This window comes from Cannabis sativa, chromosome X (assembly GCF_029168945.1).
Source record: "Cannabis sativa cultivar Pink pepper isolate KNU-18-1 chromosome X, ASM2916894v1, whole genome shotgun sequence".
Lineage (NCBI taxonomy): Eukaryota > Viridiplantae > Streptophyta > Magnoliopsida > Rosales > Cannabaceae > Cannabis > Cannabis sativa.
The window spans coordinates 26,496,934-26,518,367 of NC_083610.1; positions in this window are offsets into that span (position 1 = coordinate 26,496,934).

The window sequence follows — 21,434 nt, forward strand, 5'->3', positions numbered from 1 at the left end:
TCTGAGATGCATTTTATGTCAGTTAGTAGTTTTCATAATTTTGCATTTCCGGTGCCCGGTAACATGGAACTCGGTGTTTGGCTCAGTAAAATCACAACTTAGTATGTTAGTAGTTTGGGACGGTTTATTAGACATTGGGAATGTCGGGAATGGCCGGGAATTTAGACTTTCCCAAAAATACCCCTTTAGTGTTATTTATGTGATTTTAGTGTGGAGTGGCAAAATGGTCTTTTTGCCCCCAATGATATGTTGTCCTTTAGTGGACTTTGTAGTTGGAATTATGTGAATTATATGTGTTTTATTATGCTATGTGTTGGCTGAATAAAGAGTGTTATTTGAGCATGTTATCATCCCTTTTATTCAAAAATTACAAAGTTAGAAAACTTGAAAAAAATCCAAGCCTTTTCTCTCAAAATTCTCTCTCTATTTTTGGCCCTTGGAGCAGCTTGGTTTTTGCTCCTCTTTCTTTGTGGATTCAAGATTTATGTGTGTTTAATCCAAGCTAGGTTAGCTCCTCATCTTTTCTTCTTAAAGTTTGTTAAATTTTTGATGAAAATTGTGTAATGCATGCATGATAAATTGATGTTGTTGCTGCTGTGATTTTGTTGTTAATTTCTGAGATTTAAACATGTTTATTTGAGGTTAATTAAGCTACTTGTGGTGCTTGATAGTTAGGTTGTTTAAAGTTATGAATTTTCTATGCAAAAGCTTGAGTTTTCAAAGTGAAATTGTGAGTTTTGTTGCTGTGTTTGTTGAGGTCGATTTCTTGTGTTTTCAGAAGCTTTTATATGCATGTTTAAGTAGGTTTGATCTGATTTGGATGCATGTTAGTTGATTTTAACCAAGTTGGAGTTTTGGAACTCAAAGCTTGGGCTTTAATGGCACTTTTTGTATCTGTGCATTCTAGGTTGTGTTATTACTTTAGATATGTTATTTGGGTCCTATAGAACAGGTCTGGAAGGTTTGAGGTTGTTTGGGTGTGATTTGGTTGAGTTATGAAATTTTGAAAATCTGCCTGCGAGGAACCGGAATTCCGGTTGTGCATCCAAAATTCTTGATGGGGTTCTGAAAATTCCCAGAACCGGAATTCCGGTTGGACAACCGGTCTACTGGTTGGGGAAATTTCAGGAACCCTTGATTTCTTCGTTTTTATGTTATTTGGGGTATTGCCATGCTTTTTATCGATAGGGAAACTTTTAGTTCCTAGTTTAAGTCCCCGGGAAGTGATTTAGCGTATCACTTATAGTGTTGTGATTTTTATGGTTTAGGAGCATGTAATCAGCCGCGCAGTTAGTTCCAGTCAGGTTGACCGGCACACCTAAATTCGGAATCCGGGTAAGATTAGTATAACAGTATGCATATGTAGATTACATGTTTAGCGTGGATGTAGGAAGCCTGTTAGATTACATTAGATATGTATGTTGGCTTCGAACCATCCAACTGTGTCATGTCGGTACAGGCTGGAGTATGACCAGCAGTTGGAGTATGACCAGTTTGACCGATTAGGCTGACACTGTATCACGTCGGTACAGGCTGGAGTATGAGCAGCACCCGGAGTATGATCGGTTCGACCGATTAGGCTGATACTTAGGTTGGTGGTTTTGTACTATTTGAGGTATCACGTCGGTACAGGCTGGAGTATGACTAGCAGCTGGAGTATGACCAGTTCGACCGATTAGGCTGATACTGTAACACATCGGTACAGGCTGGAGTATGACCAACAGCCGGAGTATGACCGGTTCGACCGATTAGGCTGTTACTTGTCAATAGTACCGTCCCTATGAACGTTCAGAACTCAGTACCGTGTTGGACATGGCAGTTAGGGGGACTCAGTATCGTGTTGGACACGGCAGTTAGGGTTATAGTCAGGGGTATGGGCGTCTGATTATGACTGGGATTTATGTATGAGTATTATTATGCTTTTCTTACTTAGTCTATCGACTCACAGTGCTATGTTTATGTGTAGGTAAGGGCAAGGCTAGAGCAGATGGACCGTGAGCGAGCCGGTGAAGATTGTACATGTCGGGGCGACAAGTAGTCGCTAGGTGACAAGTATTTTGTATAGGCAGTAAAGTTTTGTAAATGGTTTTGTAATCGAGATCCCGAGTATTTTGTATACATATTTTACAAGTTTAATTAAAAAGCAAAAATTTTAATTAATCACGTTTTTCATAAACCTCGTTGATTAGCAACGAGATGCACAGCATGTTTAAAAATCACGTCATACGCCTATGCTAGTTAGGTGTTACAATTTGGTATCAGAGCCGCCAGGTTGTCTTCCGAAGATCGTCACGACATGTACAATCATCATCAGCAGTTAGCTCGTTCCACGGTTCAGTAAGCTTTTATTGCTTTAGTAGTTTATTTATTTATTTATGAATAAGAAAAGCCTGATAGGAAGCATGTTAGTAGCCTGATAGTAGAATAGGCGCATGTTTTGTTTTTGATTTCCAAATTAAGCGGCATTAGTAAGCTCTCCTTGAACACGACCTTATATGCCAACTCTTGGTTTCGCAGGCGGTTCCGACTAGATGGACGCCAGGCGGACTACCAGGAGCCAGGGCAATTCGGTAGGGTCGAATCAAGGTCAGGGAGCTCAGTTTCCCCCGCCAGCTAGGGGCCGAGGTAGAGGTCCCAGGGGCAGGGCTCGTGGTCGGGGTGATGAGAACCCGCCACAGGCTGCCTAGGCTCCCCAAGCCGATCAGGGAGCCCAGAATTGGGAGGTTAGGTTTGCTGAAATGCAAGCCAGAATTGAAGAGCAAGACCTCAAGATTCAGAGATTGAGGCCGCAGGGGGCTCCTGCAGTGCCTGTTCCAGTAGTTCCAGTGGCACCCGCCCCTGCTGCTCAGGCCGAAATAGTTGTGGCGTCCAACAGAATGGAACCTTTGTATAAACGGTTCCGGAAGCAAGCACCTCCGGTCTTTTTGGGGGGTCCAGATGTAATGAAGGCCGAACAGTGGCTAACGGTGATCACCAAAATTCTAAACTTTATGGGTGTCACCGGTAATGACAGAGTGGTGTGTGCCACTTTCCAGTTCCAGGAAGACGCTCTTGTTTGGTGGGACATGGTGTCTCAGATCCATGACGTCACTACCATGACCTGGGAAAGGTTCCAGGAACTCTTCAACGCCAAGTATTATAACGAGGCGGTCAGAAGCGCCAAGAGGAAAGAGTTCGCTCACCTGACCCAGCGAGAGAATATGAGCGTGACAGAGTATACAACTCAGTTCGACCTATTGGCGAGGTTAGCCTCGGGAATAGTGCCAACCGACTTCAGCAAGAAAGAGAAATACCTGGACGGGTTAAATGCGAAGATTAAACATGATTTGATGATCACCACTAACGACAAGACCACCTATGCTGAGATGGTGGAGAAGGCACTGCGAGCTGAGGGCGCAGTTGGGTGTATGTCGGAGTCAGCTAGTACTCCGGCGAGTGGCGGGGCTCCTACCACTCCTACATCAGGCTTTAGCAGGGGGAGTAGTGGTTCGGCCATGGACCAGAAGAGGAGAGCATCCACTGCATCCGGAGGCTCGAGTCAGAACAAGAGGTTCCGGGGGAACCAGGATAGAGGTAGTCGTCCTAGTGGTGAAGAGACCCGGTTCTCCTATCCCGAGTGCCCCAGCTGCAAAAGGCACCATCGGGGTGAATGCAAAGGTCAGGGGTGCTTTCACTGTGGCATGCCCGGACACTTCAAGAGGGATTGTCCCCAGTTCCGCTCAGAGGCACCGAGGGCTCCGGCGATACCCACTCCTGCTAGGGTGTTCACCATCACTCAGGCTGATGCAGATGCCAACCCCTAAGTTGTAACAAGTCAGCTTTCTGTTAATAACTCGTATTACTCAGTACTGTTTGATTCTGGGGCTACACATTCTTATGTGCCAGCCAGAATCTTTAGTAAATTTGATAGACCGTATGACAGATATGAATCAAGGTTTGGAACCCTATTACCTGGCGGAGAGTTAGTTATCTCCAAAAGGTTGATTAGGTCTATGCCGATCAGAATAGATGGTAGAGAGTTAAGCGCTGACTTGATAGAGATGATCTTAGTTGAGTTCGATATTATTTTAGGAATGGATTTCCTATCTAAATATTCGGCGAGTATTGATTGCAAAAGGAAGGTGGTGATCTTCCAACCGGAAAGTGAAGAACCTTTTGTGTTTGTTGGTTCAGTTCGGGGATCTCGGATCCCGGTGATTTCGGCCATGTCAGCTAGAGAATTATTGCATGGCGGTTGTTTAGGGTTTCTGGCCGTTGTTTAGGGTTTTTAGATGTTTTTCCCGAGGAACTTCCAGGGTTACCACCTCAACGGGAGATTAACTTCGTGATAGATTTGGCACCAGGGGTGGAACTGGTTTCCAAGGCTCCATATAGAATGGCTCCAGCTGAACTTAAGGAATTAAAGATTCAGCTCCAAGAATTGCTTGACATAGGGTTTATTATGCCTAGTGTGTCACCCTGGGGAGCCCCGGCTTTATTCGTCAAGAAGAAAGATGGAACTATGAGGATGTGCATCGATTACAGAGAATTGAACAAGCTGACAGTGAAGAATAAATATCCATTACCTAGGATCAATGATTTGTTCGATTAGCTTCAGGGGAAGACGGTCTTTTCTAAGATTGATCTCCGTTCGGGTTATCATTAGTTGAGAATCCGAGAGAAGGACATTCCGAAGACGGCTTTCCGCACTAGGTATGGACATTATGAATTCCTGGTTATGTCGTTCGGACTAACCAATGCTCCTGCAGCATTCATGGACTTGATGAATAGAGTATTCAAGGATTTCCTCGATATCTGTGTAATATTGTTTATCGACGACATCCTTGTGTACTCTCAGTCAGAAGAGGAGCATGAATAACATCTTCAGATGGTACTGCAACGGCTTCGGGAACACAAGCTTTATGCCAAGTTCAAGAAATGCGAATTTTGGCTATCTCAGGTGTCCTTCTTAGGGCACATTGTGAGCAAGGATGGGATCAAGGTGGATCCCGGGAAGATCGAATCTGTCAGGGATTGGCCTAGACCGAAGACACTGACAGAGATTAGAAGCTTCTTGGGTTTAGCTGGGTACTATCGTAGGTTCGTGGAAGGGTTTTCAAAAATTTTAGCGCCCTTAACCGAACTTACAAAGAAGAATCAGCGGTTTATCTGGACAGACAAGTGCAAAGGTAGTTTTCAGGAGCTGAAACAGAGGTTGATTACCGCTCTAGTGCTAGCTTTGCCTTCAGACAACGAGAAATTTGTTGTTTATTGTTATGCATCCAGACAGGGTCTGGGGTGTGTGTTGATGCAAGCCGATCGGGTCATCGCTTATGCTTCCCAATGGTTAAAGGATTATGAACAGCGATACCCGACTCATGATTTAGAGTTGGCCGCAGTGGTTTTTGCATTGAAGATTTGGCGGCATTACCTTTACGGAGAAAGGTGTGAAATCTATACCGACCATAAAAGTCTCAAGTATTTCTTTACTCAGAAAGATTTGAACATGAGACAGAGACGTTGGTTGGAATTAGTGAAAGATTACGACTGTGAGATTCTCTATCACCCTGGGAAGGCCAATGTAGTGGCCGATGCCCTGAGCAGAAAGGGTCCCGGGCAAGTAGCTAGTATGGTTCAGATCACGCCTCAGCTAGCAAAGGATATGGTTAGATTCGGCATTGAGTTTGTGGTAGGTCAGCTTCACAACTTAACGCTGCAATCTGATCTGTTGGAAAGAATTAAAGCCGCTCAGATGACTGATCCAGAGTTAGTGAAGATCAGAGATGAGGTTTTGGCTGGTCAAGCCAGGGATTTTTCAGTGTCAGACAACGGGATGCTTCTGTATAAAGCTAGAGTTTGTGTTCCGAATAGTGTGGAACTCAGGAATGAGATCTTTGAGGAGGCTCATTCTACCCCTTATTCTCTGCATCCCGGCACCACTAAGATGTACCAAGATCTTAAACCGTACTTCTGGTGGAGCGGTATGAAGAAGAATGTGGTAGAATTCGTATCGAGGTGCCTCACTTGTCAGCAGATTAAGGCTGAACATCAGAGACCAGCAGGGTTGTTGCAGCCTCTAACCCTACCGGAATGGAAGTGGGAAGATATCACGATGGATTTTGTGGTCGGGTTACCTAGGACCACGGGTTTATTTGATTCCATCTGGGTAGTGGTGGATCGATTCACGAAATCTGCACATTTTCTGCCTGTTAGAACAACATTTTCAGTGGATCAGTTGGCAGAATTGTATGTCAGAGAGATTGTAAGACTTCACGGGGTACCGAAGTCTAGTTTCGGATAGTGATCCGAAGTTCACCTCCAAGTTTTGGCAGAGTTTGCAACGAGCAATGGGTACGAAACTGAAATTTAGTACAGCATTCCATCCTCAGACAGATGGTCAGCACGAGAGGACAATTCAGATATTGGAGGACATGTTACGAGCCTGTGTTATGGATTTTGAAGGCTCATGGAATAAATATCTACCGTTGATAGAATTTTCTTACAACAACAGTTATCAGAGTACGATAGGGATGGCTCCCTATGAACTGTTATACGGTAGGAAGTGTAGATCTCCCATCCACTGGGGTGAGACAGAGGAGAGAAAATACCTAGGTCCAGAGTCAGTGCAGCGGACCAATGAGGCAATAGAGAAGATAAAAGCTAGAATGCTTGCTTCACAGAGTAGACAGAAAAGTTATGCAGATCCGAAACGCAGAGATGTTGAGTTCCAAGTAGGGGACCATGTGTTTTTACGGGTATCTCTGATGAAAGGGATCAAACGTTTCGGAAAAAGAGGCAAGTTATGCCCTAGATTTACAGGACCTTTTGAGATTCCCAAGAAAATAGGTCAAGTGGCATACCGATTAGCGTTGCCTCCATCTTTATCAGCAGTTCACAACGTATACCATGTCTCGATGTTGAGAAAATACGTTTTAGATCCCTCTCATATACTTAGTTATGAGAGCCTAGAACTGCAGCCAGATATGACTTATGAAGAACAGCCAGTGCAGATCCTGGATAGAAAGGATAAAGTCCTTCGGAATAAGACCATAGCATTGGTCAAAGTTCTCTGGAGAAACAGCAAGGTGGAGGAAGCCACCTGGGAACAAGAATCAGATATGAGAGCTCAATATCCAGAGTTATTCAGGTTAGATTTCGAGGACGAAATCCTTTTAAGGGGGGAATAGTTGTAAAGACCGCTTAGTTTAATTTACAAATTAGCAGTTAATCACGTTTAATTATGAAATTATTTATAGCTATTTAAATAATTATTTATACTGTTATTGTTGAATTCTGAGATGCATTTTATGTCAGTTAGTAGTTTTCATAATTTTGCATTTCTGGTGCCCGGTAACATGGAACTCGGTGTTTGGCTCAGTAAAATCACAACATAGTATGTTAGTAGTTTGGGACGGTTTATTAGACATTGGGAATGTCGGGAATGGCCGGGAATTTAGAATTTCCCAAAAATACCCCTTTAGTGTTATTTATGTGATTTTAGTGTGGAGGGGCAAAATGGTCTTTTTGCCCCAATGATATGTTGTCCTTTAGTGGACTTTGTAGTTGGAATTTTGTGAATTATATGTGTTTTATTATGCTATGTGTTGGCTGAATAAAGAGTGTTATTTGAGCATGTTATCCCTTTTATTCAAAAATTACAAAGTTAGAAAACTTGAAAAAAATCAAAGCCTTTTCTCTCAAAATTCTCTCTCTCTTTTCGGCCCTTGGAGCAGCTGGGTTTTTTCTCCTCTTTCTCTGTGGATTCAAGATTTATGTGTGTTTAATCCAAGCTAGGTTAGCGCCTCAACTTTTCTTCTTAAAGTTTGTTGAATTTTTGATGAAAATAGTGTAATGCATGCATGATAAATTGACGTTGTTGCTGCTGTGATTTTGTTGTTAATTTCTTAGATTTAAACATGTTTATTTGAGGTTAATTAAGCTACTTATTGTGCTTGATAGTTAGGTTGTTTAAAGTTATGAATTTTCTATGCAAAAGCTTGAGTTTTCAAAGTGAAATTGTGAGTTTTGTTGCTGTGTTTGTTGAGGTCGATTTCTTGTGTTTTCAGAAGCTTTTATATGCATGTTTAAGTAGGTTTGATCTGATTTGGATGCATGTTAGTTGATTTTAACCAAGTTTGAGTTTTGGAACTCAAAGCTTGGGCTTTAATGGCACTTTTTGTATTTGTGCATTTTGGGTTGTGTTATTGCTTTAAATATGTTATTTGGGTCCTATAGAACAGGTCTGGAAGGTTTGAGGTTGTTTGGGTGTGATTTGGTTGAGTTATGAAATTTTGAAAATCTGCCTGCGAGGAATCGGAATTCTGGTTGTGCATCCGGAATTCCGGATGGGGTTTTGAAAATTCCCAGAACCGGAATTCTGATTGGACAACCGGTCTACCGGTTGGGGAAATTTCAAGAACCCTAGATTTCTTCGTTTTTATGTTATTTGGGGTATTGCCATGCTTTTTATCGATAGGGAAACTTTTAGTTCCTAGTTTAAGTCCCCGGGAAGTGATTTAGCGTATCACTTATAGTGTTGTGATTTTTATGGTTTAGGAGCCTGTAATCCGCCGCGCAGATAGTTCCAGTCAGGTTGACCGGCACACCTGAATTCGGAATCCAGGTAAGATTAGTATAACAGTACGCATATGTAGATTACATGTTTAGCGTGGATGTAGGAAGCCTGTTAGATTACATTAGATATGTATGTTGGCTTCGAACCATCCAACTATGTCATGTCGGTACAGGCTGGAGTATGACCAGCAGCTGGAGTATGACCAGTTCGACCGATTAGGCTGACACTGTATCACGTCAGTACAGGCTGGAGTATGACCCGCAGCAGGAGTATGACCGGTTCGACCGATTGGGCTGATACTTAGGTTGGTGGTTCCGTACTATTTGACGTATCACGTCGGTACAGGCTGGAGTATGACCAGCAGCTGGAGTATGACCAATTCGACCGATTAGGCTGATATTGTAACACATCGGTACAGGCTGGAGTATGACCAGCAGTCGGAGTATGACCGGTTCGACCGATTAGGCTGTTACTTGTCAATAGTACCGTCCATATGAGCGTTCAGAACTCAATACCGTGTTGGACACGGCAGTTAGGGGGACTCAGTATCGTGTTGGACACGGCAGTTAGGGTTATGGTCAGGGGTATTGGCGTCTGATCATGACCGGGATTTATGTATGAGTATTATTATGCTTTTCTTACTGAGTCTGTCGACTCACAGTGCTATGTTTATGTGTAGGTAAGGGCAAGGCTAGAGCAGATGGACCGGGGCGGTTAGGCCTGGAGCGTACGATCATCGGGACAGCGAGGCTATTTTTTTTTGTAACTAGTCGCTATGCGACAAGTATTTTGTATAGACAGTAAACTTTTGTAAATGGTTTTGTAATCGGGATCCCGAGTATTTTGTATACATATTTTACAAGTTTAATTAAAAAGCAAAAATTTTAATTAATCACGTTTTCCATAAACCTCGTTGATTAGCAACGAGCTGCACAACATGTTTAAAAATCACGTCATACGCCTATGCTAGTTAGGGTGTTACACACATCAAGTGGTATCTCAATCATAGTATGTAAGACTGTGGATAATCAGCATCAAAGAAGGAGAGGAGGAGATCCAGATTCAGATCTTGATTATGCTCTGCTACAGAAAGGAATCAAGGGCTAGAGATCTGAATGGAAGGAGTCATTATATTCCGCTGCTCCCAATGTAAGGTTTTCTTAAACTCTTATGTGTTTATTTCATTGTTTTAGAATTCATATTATGTTGTTAATGAAACATACTTGGTAGGAAATCTAGATCCTGGTAAAATATTTCCAACAGAACAACCAGTTCAGATCCTTGATAGAAAGAAAAAGGTTCTTCGAAATAAGACCATAACCTTGGTCAAAGTGTTTTGGAGGAACAACAAGGCAGAGGGAGCCACTTGGGAGTTAGAGTCTGACATGGGGACTCAATATCTAGAGCTACTCAAGTTAGATTTTAAGGATGAAATTCTATTAACGGGGGGACAATTGTAATGACCGCATTTTAGAATATGGATTAGTAAAGACAATTAGCGTTAATTATTGATATTCTTATAAATATTTATGAATTTATTTAGTTGTGGGTCCCATTTTTTTTTAGAAATGGGCATTAGAGTTGTAATTTCTCAATTTTGGAGATTTTACTAAACTCTAGATGTATTATTTGTATTATATAGGAATTATGCTTGTTTTTATAAATTTTGCTCGACAACAGCGAAAAATGCGATGGATGGCCATTTGAGTCACATGTGTAAGTCTAGAACCTTTTTTTCTTAGTGGGATAAATATTTGAGATAGATAGAATGTCGGGTTTGAGTGGCGTTGTGGCTTTTGACCATTTTACCTCTAGATTTACATATACCTATTTTGAAGGACCAAGGGCATATTGGGTATTTTCATTTTTGGAATTAGGTGGCACTATACTAGGATGGCAGCTGGCCATATTCTTTTATTCAACAAGGTTTAATGTTGAATTTAGGATTTTGAAGAAAGTCAAATAATTAAATGAAAACCAAGGTTTATCTCTTTTATCCTCCCATCTCTCTTCGAACAAAACCTGCAGCTAGGGTTTGGCCTTTGAGCTTTTCACTTAACCTGGATTCAAGGGCTCTTCTTGTGTGGGAAAATTCAGTGGTAGCTTGAGGTAAACCCTAAACCTTTTTATTTCAAGTTTTCTTGAGTTGTAAGTTTGATTTTAGTATGTATAGTTTTGGATTATTAGCTGCAAGGGTTTGAATGGTTTTTGATTATGTTTCTAAGTTCTTATTGAGTTGAGATTGAGTTCTAACAGTTGGTTTAGATGAGTTTTGTTGGAAATGATCAAGTTTGAGTTGAAAACCTCAAACTTGAGTCATTAATGGAACTTTCTTTTTGGGTGTAATTCTGGATTTTCTTTCTTGGAATATATTGTTTGAGATTATTTGGGTTACCTGGTGCAAATGGGTTAACCAGTTTCACAGGCCTTGTAAAACCGGTGAATCGGATCAGAAACCGGTTTCCTGAATTTCTTTGTGTTGTTGACTCGTGTTATTTCCTTGATACTTAGGGTATTGGGGTATTAGTTAGTAATGGTAGAACCCTTAGTTGGAGTTTGAGTATCCCGGATTAGGGTTTTGACGTGTTATTTACCCAGTTATGTAAATGTGGCTTAGGGCATCCATCCAGTATGAGGTTTTCCGTTCAGGTCGGCCAACTAATTTGAATTCGGAAACTATGTAAGAATAGTATAGAACATTTTTTATATGCGAATGTATGTATGTGTGATATATATACATGTTGTGTTGTGATTGTACATGATTTGGGTGATATCATAGCGGCACAACCATTGTGTCGGTTCGGCAATACAATCATCGTACTGGTTAAGAGTTGTACTCATACAAGAAAGTATTAATTGGTGCTATCATAGTGGTACAACCATTTTGTCGGTTCAATAGTACATGTATCATACTAGTTAACATTGGTATCATGGCCAATTATACTTTTGGGTACTACTGATGATATCATAGCGTTGCGAACATAGTTCCGGTCTCACAATGCGATCATAGTGCTGGTAGTGGGTGATATCATGGTCTGTACTACCAATTGTTAAGAATGTTCTTAAGTCATCTGGTAAGCCTTATGGATGTGTGTATGGGCGCCTAAACAACAGTGGTGATTATATGATTTGTTGTATGCTTTTCTTACTGAGTCTGTTGACTCACAGATGCTACTTTCATGTGTAGCTAAAGGAAAGGCGAAGGCTGAATAGGAGTGAGCTCTGGGCTTGGATGAAAATTGTACATGTTGAGGCGACGCGACCTGGAGAGTTCGATCTCGGGACATTTGGGGCTTTATTTTGTAGTCTCAGCACGACCAGATTATAAATATCTTTTAAAAATATTGTAAAAGTTTAAATACGAGATCCCGACTTTTGCAAATAAATATATGAAATTTTATAAGGTTTAGCAATTAAATCGAAAGTTTTAATTTCTCACGATTTTTAAGAAAAATCCTTTGATTAGTAAAGGTTGCACAGTAGTTGGAAAATCACTCTAGCGCGCCTAATTATCAGGGCGTTACAACGCTAGTAAGAGGACCTGAAGAGGTAGTTTTTGTGAAAAGAGTACGAGTAAACACATCTTATAAAGAGGAGACATCCGAACTAGAGAGAACTTGTGAATTTGCAGAGTTTAATTCAGATGAGAGTCCTAAAAGAAAACCCATAGTAGCCATCTGCCCTCGTTGGCACTATTGAACCTTCACATCTGGACTAAAGAAATAACACATTGAGCTCTTCATATGTTTTTTAAATGCCATAAAGTAATACATAAGAGACTGATCTTGTTTTTCCGCACAATAAAAAGCTTTGCAAACATCATATATGCGAGATACATTGTTTTTTCAAAAATATAGAAACTCTTAGTAATCCATTAGTTCTTTAACCAATTCACAATGATTAATCAAATTAATTACCTCATTATTCATAGAATTTCGAATTTGAAAGAATAAGCGAGCATCCTCACGGAGCCATATTTTTCTTGAATCGTCTTTTTCTTTTGGAGGATCTTCAGTCAAGTGATCATCTTTGTCAATACTCCTCAGATACAATCGATTCATCTTGCTCCATTTCAAATAATTTGAACCAATCAATTTATGGTCCGTGATTTTCGACATCATGGGAAAAACATCAAAAACAACCACTAATTTTTTATCTGATTTTGTCTCTGCCATAATCTCGAAAGCAAAAACAATTGAAAGATAAAAGGAAGAAAGCAAACACCAAAGAATGAACACCAGAACACAAAGAAGGCAAAAGTATCAAACCACAAAATGAGAAGAATCGTCAAAGATCGTTGCAAGGAGGACGGGGAAGGGTCGGCAGTGTGACGGGCATTGACCATCACCGAAAAAGATGTCGAACGTACCCTCACACGCCAGCGCATGGGAATTTAGAAAATGGCGATTGACGGTGAGTAGGGCCCACACATAATGAATTTGGACGTCAAAATTTGGGGTTTTATAGTTCAGCGGCTTGGCAGTCCCTCTATCTGGCGAATGAGAATAAACTTGCACTCCAAATAGGGTTTCCAAAAAAAGAACCCAAAACTCAAACCCTAATCTCCTTTTTTTTAGCCCAAATTTCGAATTTTAAATCACAATTCTAAGTATGGATCTGATACCATGTAGAGAATGGTGAATAGAATTGTGTGTTCTATAGAATAGTAATATTTATATACAAAGCTAGGAGACAAAAAGAGAAACTGCTAAATAAAAATAGGAAATTGCTAAATTCAATTTACTCTATCTTTTACAACTACTATTCTAACACTTATGTAAACAAAGTTTTTTCCAAGTGCACCAATGCATCTTTTTTTTCACATCATTACCACCCCACCAAAAGGGAGCAAACATACGATGAATATTTTTGATAAAGGTCTTTGAAAGTTTAAAAAGATTCATACAATAAGTAGGAATGGATTGGATAACTGCTTTGATGAGAGTCTCACGCCCCGCCATAGAGAACAATTTAGATTTCCACCCATTAAGCTTCTTCCAAATCCTATCCTGAATGGAATGAAACAACCATGCCTTGCTATGCCCCGCAAAACAAGAAAGGCCTAAATAAGTCTCATGGCATTCAACACCCTTCACACCCAACAAATCTACAAAAATATCTTTCTTAGAACTGATAACATTGGGGCTCAAACACACTGCAGACTTGTCAAAATTTACTAACGGACTCGAAGTCGCCCCATACCAACTCAAAAGTTGTCAAAACCTCACACAACACACATCAGAAGCCTTGAAAAAAGAACAAGCTACCATCAGTGTGTTGGGTTTTATGCCCTAAATAAAACTCTGTTTCAATGTAATCCAGATTATTCTATATCAATAAAGTGACAGAAGTATTTTTTCATTCACTTGTGTATGTTTTGGTTCACTTAATCAATTGCTTGTCTATTTGATTTATAAATTCATCCAAACCCCTTTCACATACTTGAACATGTTTATTGTGTTGTCAACACATTGGAAAATAAACATGACTATGTGAATAAAGTATTCCTAGATTTATCAGAACACTGGGTTTCACTGATATGACAATCTACAACAGAGTTTACTTACATTTGGAGAAATGTTATGTTCTTTCCAGAACATAGGTTAAAGTAAAGCTCAGGTTGGATGCATGGAGTATGCATTGGAATGTACCGATATTGAACTTTGAATTAGATTTTGAAACTTACCGTAAACATCTATTCAATTCAATATCAGAAGTTGATCCTAGATCACATGATATAAATCCTGATATGGTTAGGCTTAATTTCAAGAGTGTTATTCGTGTTCTTTGATTTGTTAGTTAAGCCTAAAACTGTAGTCTGGGCAATACATACATTTTGGGAACACGGTAGTGCGATTGAGTGGGAGCGCTAACATAAATATGGAATCTATAGCTTCTATCTGGCGAATAGTAAGCAAAGGGTGATTTCCTTCGAGCTTAACCAAACGAGATAAATGATTGAGTACTCATTTCACTTAGTTGAAATATCATTTATACAGGGTTAAGTGTTTTAAGGACAAAATACATTGTAGGGTGTTACGGTAATCTAAGTCCCTTTACAGTGTAGATCATCCATATAGAGGATCATTGATCACATTAGGATTATAACAATGGATAACTAATAATGTGTCTATATGGTGGAACATATAGAGCATTCTATATACTGAGAGTGCAATTCTGAGTTCTATGTGTGGATTCAACGAAGAATTAATAAGTCAGTGAATTTAAGTGGTAAATTCAAGATCTGCTTATTGGAAGCTCGGATATATAGACCCATGGTCCCCTCACTAGTTGAGATGATATTACTTGTAGGACTCATTTAATTGATTTTAATTAATCAATTAAGAATTCTCAAGATAGACTTGTCAGTTTAAGAATTAAGCACTCATTAAGGGCAAAACAGTAAATAGAGATTTTGAAGGGCATATTTATTAATTAGGAAACTTTAATTAGTTTCATTATTAATAAAATAAATGATAATTTATTTGATAATTATTTTTTAATTATTAAGTAATTAGATTTATCATTAATATGGTTGAACAATGGAAATGGCAATTTTTCACAAAAAGGGAAACTATCAAGTGTAGGAAAAGGAAAGTTGGAAAAGAGGGAAGCCTTGTTTCCACATTGCCTAGGCCGGCCCTTTATCTTCCTTTTCCCCTTGATTTTCTCAGTTCAAAATGTCAATCATAGCCCTTGGTGGTCTTCTATAAATAGAAGGCAAAGGCTTCAGTTTTTAACATCTCTGAAAAAGCTTTTCACAGCATTATTCTGAAAGAATTTTCTCTCAGAAAATTCTCTATGAGCCGCCACCCTCTCTCTCTCTATACCTTCACTGTTTCGAAATGTATGAGTGCTAGAGTAGTGCCCACACACATCAAGTAATACCTCAATCATAGTGAGGAAGGCTGTGCAGATTTCAGAGACAACAAAGAAGGACTTTCGGGCTCAGATCTTGATTATACTCTGCTAGAGAAAGGAATCAAGGGTTAGAGATCTGAGTGGGAGGAGACATATATATTCCGCTGCAATCACTGTAAGATTTCTGATACTCTTATGTGTTTAATTTCATATCGTTTTAGAAGTTCATATTTAGGTTGTTAAATCAACATACTTGTGAGTAGATCTAAGTTCCTAGTAAAATAACTTCCAACAACTGGCACCAGAGCCATGGTAATTGATTTACTTGCAAGAAATTTGGACTTAAAACGATTTGCTTGTTTTTTGGATGGTATCATGTTGCTTTGAGTGTCATATTGATGTTTGAATGTTGTTTGTGAATTCTGGGAAACATGGTTACTGTTTTTATTCTGTAATTATTTTTATTCTGTTTTTGAAAATTGGAAAAATCGGGGTGACGAGCAACTTCATCACGCGCGCGGAAGGGCTGCTTGCAGCCTCCCTGCGCCGTGATTTCTCGGCCAATCACCCCAGATCCGCGCGCGGATGGCCATGCACAGCATGCCATCCGTACAGTTCATCCAATTTTCCAATTTTTTCGATTTTTCATGCTATTTCATGGAATTAAATTCCGATTTTTTGTGTAGTTTTGTATATTGATTTTTGTTTTTCAAATTTCAAATCTAATTATCAGAAATAAATTAATTTTAATATTTTAAAATTAATTTTAGATATTAGTGTAATTTGATTTTGAAAATAGGAAAAAATCAAGTTTTGCTTACCTTTTTCTTATTTCCTTTAAAATTTGATTATTTTATTTTTTTTAAGGTCAGATATTAATTTTTTTTGGTAAACCTTAATTAAAATAAGATCATAATAATCATGATAATTTTAAAAGAGGAAATAAGGTATTTTTGTTAACTTTTAAATTTTGTTATTTTTTAATTAAATTAAATTATAAAACAAGAAAAGGGTATGTATTTACCATTTTCTATTTTATTTTTAATTTATTAAATAACATGAAATTTAAAAGGAAAGTTAGCAATTTATTTTGAAATGACATTTAGGTTACCCAAAACCTAATTTTTCAAAATGGAAGGTTTAATTTTATTTTTATTTTTCGAAATAAATGATTAAAATTAAATAAATCCTACATCCAACTATCCAAATCTAACCTTGTTGCAGGAGTATGTGTTTTAGATTGTTTGTAAGTTTTCTAAAACCTATTATTGCTTGATCTAAATTGCTTTGGTTAAATTGATGATAGATCAGTTGATCTAATTTTAACCAAAGGTTCAATTGACGATAGATCAAGTAAATAATTTGTAACAGGTAATTTTTACAAACTTCTTTCATCTGTGTATGACTTAGCAACATGATAGGATCCATCCAAATGTGTATGCCTGTGTGAGCCTATATGTTTAATTTCTATTATAGATACATATAGGTGGTTGTTGCTAAATAAAATATCATAACTGATAGATTTTATTTAGGCTCATTTAGTTGTGAGCCTATTCAATTAATAACAGTTATTCATTGTAAGGTTAAATTCCTCTCTTTTGGGCCTTGTGTGAGAGTTGGGAGCCTTAGAAGTGGGTGCGACATACTGGACCCAGCCCCCCCTCACATGACAACCCCAATTGTGAAGGCCCATTTGCCTGATTTGGATAACTGTGATAGGTTAATTATATTAGTTTGACCTAATAAAAGATTGATTAGCAACATAATTAATTTCATTGTTCCTTGAAATTAATTTAAGAAAAACATAGTTTGAATCTTAATTTTATAATTTCATTAAATATTCCTATTTAAGTTGAGATTTAGTTAAATCTATCAAATCAACTTAGATTTGAATATTTTTGAGTTTCCTATTATAAATTAAGTTGAGGAATTTTGGAAATTGGTTATTAAGATTCTTTAGATATTTTTTAAGTTGATATTTTCTAAATATGGGAACTTAAAATGGAATATCTTCTAAATTAAGTGGTTACTACTTAATTGGTAATATTTAATTAAGTCATTGTTTGAGTAATATTTTTAAGTTGGGTATTTAGATTTTCTAAACAACTTAAATAAGATATTTTTCAAAATTATTCCATTTTTGAAATTTAATTAAAGTTTTTACTTTAATTTGTAATATTTCATTATTGAGATATGGAATATAAATGATTAGACAAAATACATGTTTAAATAATGAGCTTTAATCAAAGATAAATTCGATCTCCATTGTTGGTTTTACATAGCTATTGTTTTAGTGAGTAATCCTCCCTAATGGAGGAACGTTCATTACCAAGTTAGCGCCGTTTAATCTCGAAAGATAAGTATTCTTATAGGTTTATTTATATGGTTCATGACCACCCTAATGGTGGCGACTATGTAAGACTTATAAGAATGCGAAACAATGGTAGAAGCTCATAAGATAGAATTGCCTTGACTCTCGCCTAAACGAGACAACGCTGAATTCCAATCTTGATCGAATAAAAGGTTGCTAGAATGTTTGACATTTTAGATGAATTGACAACTGTATTCAATGGATGATGCTTTGACTCTCGCCTAAACGGGACACTGTATCAGTTCGTTGGAAACCTTGGAAAATAAACTATGTTAGATTTAGTATTTTTATAACATAAGTGATTGTTTGTTTTCTGAACCTGTGTATGCATTTATAGAACCAAAACCTTACTTCTATTTATTGATATGTTGTAGTGCCAAAATGAATAACCCTCATCCCGATCCACTCCTAGTTAGTATCTTTGCAAAAGAACTCAATAGTGTGAAAATGCATCCTGGTAGTTGCATTAACTCGCACCTATTGTTGATGAATCTGAAATTCCAAAAGGCAAATCTACTAGGAATTGATTTATCAAAGGAACAATGGGTGAAACTCATACTTTATAGTCTTCCTCAGGAGTATAACAGTTTTGTTCTATATTACTTATTGAACAATCCTAACTCCTCCGACATGGACAAACTCGAGTCTGAGTTGAGGGCCCATGAGCGGGATCTGATTGCAATGAGACCTGCTAGCATTGCAAGTTTTAATCAGAGGAAGAAGATTAAGCATGAGGGCTCCAACAAAGCTGCTTCTTCAAGTACAAATGTCAGACATCATGTTCTATGTGCGAATTGTAATGGAAAGGGACATAAAGAAGAACAATGTCCCAGGCTTCTAGACAATTCAAACGAAGGTGATGCTTTTGTATTTGAATCATGTGTTTTAGAGAACGACAAATCCTCCTGGATTGTTGATTCAGGATCTACTAACCATGTATGTTCTTCATTACAGCTGCTTGAAACTTGGGAGAATCTTCACCCAGATGAGTTAAAGCTTAAAGTTGGAAATGGCGAGTTGGTATCAGTTAAAGCAAGAGGAACAGCCCGAATCAAGTTTAATTCTAAGAAGTTTTTACTTTTAGAGAATGTTTTATATATTCCTAATTTTAGTAGAAACTTGATTAGTGTTTCATGTTTACAGACACAATTTTATATATTGAATTTTTCGAGTTCAAATTGTTCAATTTCTCGTAATGGATTTCATATATGTGTTGCAAACATGGAACGAGGGCTTTATGTTTTAAGACCTGATACTCAAATCTCACTAAATACTGAACTTTTCAATGTAGCTAGACCTAGAAGCCTTAAGAGAAAAGAGATTGATAATGATGATCAAACTTATCTATGGCATTTACGTTTAGGTCATATAGGCTTTGATAGACTCAATAGGCTAACCAAAGACGGTCCATTGAAAAATGTCGTCTTAGGAGAGCTGCCAGTCTGCGAGTCTTGCCTAGAAGGAAAAATGACCAAACGTTCTTTCTCTGCAAAGGGAGAGCGTGCCAAAGAACCCCTAGGGTTAGTACATTCAGATGTTTGCAGACCGCTGAATGTAAAAGCCAGAGGAGGTTATGAGTATTTCGTCACTTTCATTGACGATTTCTCTAGATATAGTTTTCTTTACCTAGTGCAAAAGAAATCTGAAACGTTTGAAAAGTTTCAGGAATTTCATGCTTTGGCTCAAAACCAATTAGGTAAAACATTAAAGATCTTGAACTGATAGGGGTGGAGAATATATGGATATGCAGTTCAAAGATCATTTAATTGAACTTGGAATTGAATCCCAATATACTGCCCCTAGCACTCCACAGCAGAATGGAGTTGCAGAAAGAAGAAATCGCATTCTCTTAGAAATGGTTAGGTCTATGCTGAGTTACTCAACTCTGTCTATGTCCTTCTGGGGATATGCTATTCAAATGGCAAACGACATTTTGAATGTTGTTCCATCTAAAGCAGTCCCTAAGACACCCGTCGAACTATGGAATGGTCGCACACCTAGTTTGCGCCATTATAGGATTTGGGGGTGCCATGCTCACGTCTTAAGAAAGAAAGAAAGCAAACTGGAATCGCGAACTGAGGTTTGCATGTTTGTCGGAAATTCTAAAGAGACTAGGGGTGGACTATTCTATAGTCACAAGGATAACAAAGTGTTTGTGTCTACAAATGCTACTTTCCTTGAAGAGAACTATATGAAAGACAACAAACCGAAAAGTGAAATTGTATTAGAGGAAATGCTCACAGATACTGTTCCTTCAAATGTACCATCTTCTTCTACTCAAGAAGAGGAACATCCCACTCCCTCAGTTGTAGCAACTGAGAAAACTACTACTAAAGCTCCTGTTCAGAAAGTCACTGCTCCTCGTCGTAGTGGGAGGGTTTCAACGAAACCATCTCGTTATGGCTTGGATGGTGAAATCAATATGGTCGTTGGTGACGGTATTGATGACGACCCATTGACCTATAAACAGGCAATGGCAAGTCCGCAACGGAAGCGATGGTCGGCGGTATGGATTCGAAATGGATTCCATGAAAAAGAACAAAGTACGGGAATATGCGTAACCAGAAGATTTTCGTCCAATTGGATGTAAATGGGTCTACAAGAAGAAAAGAGGTGCTGGAGGCGAAGTCGAAACTTTCAAAGCTAGACTGGTCGCCAAGGGTTATACCCAAAGAGAAGGTGTGGACTATGAGGAAACTTTTAGTCCTGTTGCCATGCTCAAATCCATCCGAATTCTTCTCTCCATAGCTGCCGCTTTAGATTATGAAATCTGGCAAATGGATGCCAAGACAGCCTTTCTTAATGGGCTTCTTGAAGAAACCATCTATATCGAGCAACCAGAAGGTTATGTTCTTCCTGGGCAGGAGAATAAAGTTTGCAAATTAAATAGGTCCATATATGGACTTAAGCAAGCTTCTCGCTCATGGAACAAAAGGTTTGATGAGATCATCAAGACCTAGGGCTTTCATCAGAATGAAGATGAACCTTGTGTTTACCAACTCAAGGAAAACCAAGTAGTAGTATTCCTGGTCCTTTATGTTGATGACATTTTGCTCATTGGAAACAATGTCAAGAAAATGACTCACATCAAGGAATGGCTTGACACTCAATTCGACATGAAAGACTTGGGTGAGGCAGCCTATGTTCTTGGTATTCAGATTGTCAGAAACCGGAAGAACAGATCCCTTGCTCTCTCTCAAACAGCCTACATTGACAAAGTTCTTGAGAGATTTTCCATGACCAATACCAAAGGGGCAAACATGCCCTCTAGACATGGTATCCGTCTATCTAAGGAACAGTGTCCTACTGATCCTCAAGAGATAGAAGACATGGCAAAAATTCCTTATGCTTCTGCAGTTGGGAGTCTGATGTATGCTATGCTATGCACTAGACCTGACATCTGCTATGCAGTTGGAATCGTGAGCAGGTATCAGTCAAATCCAAGAAGGGTACATTGGAACACGGTTAAGTATATTTTCAAATACTTAAAGAGTACAAGAGATTATGTATTAGTCTACAAGGGTGGTGCTTTGAATCCCTTAGGCTATACAGACTCAGATTTCCAGGGATGTCTTGAAGACAGGAAATCTACATCTGGGATGGTGTTTACTCTTGGGGGTGGAGCAGTGGTTTGGAGAAGTGCTAAAC